Raw genomic sequence first — 5670 nt, forward strand, 5'->3', positions numbered from 1 at the left:
GCATGGGGGACAACAACCACGTGGGACTATGGGAAAGTAACGGCGTACTAGAGGGAAAAGATATTTTGTAATAAGTTTATTCAAATCCAAAAGGCAAAAACTATTAACTGCTCAAATTTTAAACTTCAAATAAAATTGGGTTTAATACTTGAGGGAATTTTTATTATTTCAAAAAAAAAAAAAACAATTTTGGTGTTACAAGATCTTTTAGAAATCACTATCATATGTGAGTTTGTGTGATCAAAAATAAGTATCCAAGTTGCAACTGTCTTCATATTTTTAGTGGAAACACAGTGTGAGATTCTTTTTCCATGAATCTTTATGAATAGATAGAAATTTCAATAGAACACAATGTATTTGAATTGAAATAGAAATCTTTCGTAAACATTATAAAATATCTTTACTGTAAATTTCAATCAGTTTAATGTATCCTTCTTAAAAGTATTAATTTCTTTAAACAAAACCTTCTTTATTTCTCTTTTTATTCTTACTAAACAGTAGTATAGTCTAGGTCCTCTATGTGGGCAGCGTGCCCCAATGAGGAGCTTTACAATTTACGTCCCCTCTGGCAGTACATGCCCATTTTCCTCTGAATCAGTAGTTTTGCCTGCACTGTGTGTCATATATAGACACGGTGCTGCAAAGTTAGTGACCTATGATACAGGGAATGGAGATTATTTGAATTGTTCTATCAGTAAATAGAAAAATAAAGACATGTTATGTAATGCATTTGCCTTCGGGGACACTGTGATAATGCGTGTTTATTTTAAGAAATAAAATTTAAATTAAGGAAACACATAAGGAAATAATATTGGAGCCTTCTTTAGCTTGCAACCTCTAAAACCTAAAGGGCAACACATCTCTATCAGAAAGGGTTTCAGTGCAGTGGTAAGGTCACTTGTAACACTGTCACTAACCAGAACTGTTGTAGTCAGAGAGCAGTCGACATTGTTGAGGTAGTCTACTGTGAATGGCCACACCGTCCAAAGCCTTTGAGCAGACCCGTACAGCGGATAACTCCGGGTGATAAGGGTTCCCTAGAGCCTGCGCAGAATTCTGAGTTACACACAACAAACAAAGAGAGTAACACGCAACCCTATATACACCTTCAAACACTGACACTTGACCTCATGCAGAGAAACATCTGACCTGCTCCACGATGAGGGTGTCCGAACAAAACTGCACTTCTCAGCTGCCTCCTGGGAAGCCTGAGAACTAATGAAGACAGATTGGGGAAAATGACAGGAATATTCATTCAATTATGAATATAACAACAAAAAAACTTATGGAATACTAAATATAGAAAATTGTGTACAATATTGCTAAATATTACAATACATTAGTGGATATTAACTCCAAGGATGGTTTTATTTTCACCAAAAAAAAAAACATCTACAAATATTTGTCCTTGTATCTTGTGCCCTTTTCCTGAGGGCACCCATAGTTTTTCTTTTTTTTTTAAATACCAGATATTGCTCTTTGGATTAAATATTTTCTCATAAATATCAATGTTATACATTAAAATCAAAAATAGTAATTTCCGAGTAACTTCAACCCCCTTAACACAAACTAAAAAATCAAATACTAAAAAGAACACATGAAGTTCATCCCTACCATGTAGTCCTCCCTTACAGTAGGACCGAGACCATTGACGTTGTAAAAGTCCTTGTTGGCGGGAGTGTTCGCCCTACAAGTAAAAACAGAGATAAGACAGCTGTTCAGAGCCAGCATGAGAGAGATACTGACACAAATGAAGAGGTATGGCAATACTGGCGTTGTTTATATGACTTAAGAGTTACCATCTACAGACTTGATAATATCAACGCAGGGAAACGCATGTGAAGCAGCCGGGTGTGATAGAGGCCGTCCATAGCCTGGCAAGCATTAGCTGCCCCCGATATAACTTTACTACACTCCACACATTGTACCTAGAAATACATAGAATACAACAAACACAAACACTGTCTGAGTATCACTCTAAAAACAACACAACCCAACTCAAAGTGGCTATCTAGGACAATGAGGTCATCCACTCCAATAATACCAATTACATAAAACGCAGACGGGCAAGAGCTGTCTGGGACTTCAAAAAAATCGAGGGTCTGTGACGCTATGGACTGGTGCATTCCTTCGTACCATTAAATACCCGCCAGTGGGGTTCGTCTTGTGAGTAAGAGTAACAGTACCCACACCGAATACATGCGGGAACTCCGCAACCCCATCAATTACTCGAAAAAAAAAAAGGCGTAATCGACTGTTGGATAAAGGAATAATATTGTACTGGGTCGGAAATGAGGGTAAAGTCTTCCGATATACACAGGTGACTGTCAGACAACAGAGAGGGTTTCCTTGTCAGCAAAAAAGCATACAACACAGAAGGCACAAACACACCACACAACCCGCACAAGTGAGCGTGTGAGAGAGCCTTCCCTCAGGACTCAAATACCTGAGCAAACAAAGCACACGCCACACACACGCGAGTGCACGGCTAACACACATGAAAAAACACCACACTCAAACACTGTGGCTGGGCTGAAAGCCGGAAGCGCTTACCAAACAAAACAGAGAGAGAGAACCCTCCTTGTCGACCGAAGCCTGTCCTACTGTATTACTCACAGATATTTGGTCACGACCGTGTATCACAGAGCCTGTAATTTGGGGTCAATTGCATAATCACTAGGCTTCGCTATAGGAAGCATATTTTTGACTTTGGAGCCGGTTCAGAATTCTGTTAGGTAGCCATTGGGTGGAGGGGGTTATATATTCGCTTGGTGACTCGCACCAAGTTAGTTATAATGGGTGGTTAGAGAAAGGCCTACTGAAGATGGGAGGGCTAGTATGTATTTTTGAAGTCTGACTGGGGATGCTGTTTTCATGTCCTTGCTTGTTGCTCCCTATACACGTTTGCGTGTTTTAGCAGGTCCGAAGCAGTCTTAAGCCTCACCACACACCACACATTCACAACCTCCTGCTATATACGGACCTATATCAGTATGCAATAAACAAACTAGCCAAATTGGATTGAGGTTTGTATATCTCCCCCGAATTACTCCTGTCTGTCCACAGATGAAACTGACTCCTTCCATTCAGCTGACTGCTCTTCCAAGGGATGTCCCGGAGCAACCGACTGGGTCTGGAGTAGAGAGGGAGCTGGATAGAATGGTGGCAGAAACGGGCTGTTCCATTTAGAAGTCAGGCCTCCATGTAAAGCGTGTCCTTCCAGGGCAGCATCTCTAATTAGCAGGCGGCGTCGGCTCCTGCTTGATACTGTTTTTCCTAGCACTCGGAGTGTCGCGCCCTCTCACCCAACTGTCCACCTCTTTACCTCCTTGATGCCCGCTGGTCTAGTGGGACCCCATTCTGTTCTGCTCGGTGGAAGGTGACAGTGTGTGTGCTTAACGCGGGGGCGGATATGATGTGTCGGCTGTCGGGCGGCATTTCCACCCAACTCCCGACACGCCGTGTCGAGACACTCCCTCCAAACCTCCATGTGGGGCACTCCTGTTTTCCCGGACACCTGTATGGAGTATGCCTGACCTGAGGGTGGCCGCCACCAAGTTGGGGTCCCGAGGAGAGTCTGGAGCTGCTGGGTTGGGCCCAGGTTGTATGCCGGGTGTCGTAGCCCAGACTAATGCCGCTGGTCCGGTTACTGCTGCACCGACTTCCCATGGGACTCCCAGCCAGCCTCCGCCTCCTCCACTGTGCGGTACTGCTCGCAAAACTGGAGCGAGGGCTTGCCAACACGGACTCTTGTAAGCTGAAAAGATCAGAACAGGGTCTCAACGCTGGTGCAGGAGGGAAAAAGAACCCCCCTATGCCACTGTCATGGGTTCCTCTGCGGTGGATGCGAGAGGGAAGCAGGGCGCCCGCTGTCCCAAGGCTCACCAACCCGAGCTCAACGCTTGTAGAACAGAGCTTCCTGCAGGGACAAGCGCTTGTGACGCTCTAAGTCATGGAGGAAGCTGGCTCCACGGTGGATGAACGGGCAGCTGAGCTGTGCGTCGGGTACGGAGTGTGGTATGGACGACAGCGGAGGAGGCTGGGCGAGAAGCTGTTGGCGGCGAACGAGCTGCTGGAGCTCCATAGAATAACGCCGCTGCTTCAAGGCTGGCACGAGAATTGGGTGGGCTGTACGCCCCTTGCGGGTCACCTTCACCTCTGGGGCGAGTCACCCCGTTCCACTGGTTCTGGTAAGTAGCACGATGCTCGTTGCTGGGCGCGACCGACGCCGCAGAGGGGCAAGAGTAGACGGGTGATGTTCGGTCTCATGCCCACAATCCTCAGGTACTGTGGCCGAGGTGGTATTCGAGGGTACGATTCCTGAGAAGTGGGGCTACTTTCAGGTCTCCGGCTGAATGAACACACCTCTCAGAGGTGGAACAGGAGATGGGAACGCGACGGCTCGGGTGCATGATCGGGCCAAGGTCCATATTGGCCTTGTGCTTTTACTTGTTGGTATTTACATTGGCCCAAGTCGTTTTCGTTTTTGTGAATTGGACACTTCGGAGTCCTCAGTTTGAGCTTTTGCTTTGAGTTTGCCTGCCAAGTCCGTTCCATTGTGTGTTTCATATAACGCCAACGACGATTATAAAATATAAAGTCGAATTGGAATTTCCCTTAGATTCCACCCTGCGAACAAACTACAGTTTAAAATAGTACTAAAATACAGTGAACCGCCCCCCCCCCCCCCCGTGTGGGCACAGGCATCATGCAAGTGCTTTCAACAGCAATGGCGATAAATAGAATAAAAGATAAGTGACTCCACAAGGTTCTAAAAAACAAATACACAAACACACAAAAACGAACTGTTAAAAACTAATACTTTTTGATGGTTCTACAAAACAATATGTAACTTTGGAGATAAATAAAAAAAAACACTATGACATTTTCTGCAGGGCTACATTTAGTACTATTTAGACTTGAAAACAAACGGTTTTGTCTCCAAATTCCTGTTTGCTTGTGATGAACCTTGAGGGACATGCGTGTGAAAAGCCGAGCAGGTTAATCCATTTGTTTGCGAATCCTTTTTGCAGTACTTGTGGGCATTGTCTTCGGCAGTGAGCAAATTAACGTGTGAAAACTACCGTCGGGCTCAAAGAGTTTTATTTCGTCCCAGACGCCAAGAACTGATCCATTCAAAGTTGATTCTCTGCAGTCAACCTGATCCATGCACACTGTTGTCGGAAACACTTGTCAAGTCTTATAATGACCACTTGGTTCTTTGTCTCTGTGGATTTATCTAACGGAAACGGCGCTGCCGGTTGGTTTAAAAAATAAGAACGTCGTTTAAATGCCGGAATAATTCCAAACGCGGTTGTCCTGGGATGTGTGGTCGGAGTTAAACACACTAGGTTTTCTAGGCCACACCACGTCATCCTCATCGGACGCCACTAGCGGCTTTTCCAAAAGTCAAGTTGAAAACGTTGCCTTTTCCCCCGCCTTCGGAGTAATTAAAATACCGTCCCGTTTCCGAGAAACTCAAAAGGTTTTATTTCCCCTGCAAAAACAAGTAACAAAGAAGATCAAAAGCCTCACCCTTTTTCCCGCAGGGTTTTCCATCTTAGCTGCTGCCCAGGTTCCTAGCTTGAAAGAAAATGACCATTATTCCCCAACAGTTGGAAGTCTTCAGCAGCGTGTTCAACAACAATAAAAACAAACCCCTCGTGCATC

The 5670-nt window shown here is 44.9% G+C and overlaps 1 pseudogene; it reads right to left on the reverse strand.

The window, feature by feature from the left end:
• Nucleotides 1-912: 912 nt before the first annotated feature.
• On the reverse strand, nucleotides 913-4430 carry LOC122138042 (annotated as a pseudogene).
• Nucleotides 4431-5670: the final 1240 nt, after the last annotated feature.

The sequence above is a fragment of the Cyprinus carpio genome, chromosome B7 (genome assembly GCF_018340385.1).
Source record: "Cyprinus carpio isolate SPL01 chromosome B7, ASM1834038v1, whole genome shotgun sequence".
Taxonomy (NCBI): domain Eukaryota; kingdom Metazoa; phylum Chordata; class Actinopteri; order Cypriniformes; family Cyprinidae; genus Cyprinus; species Cyprinus carpio.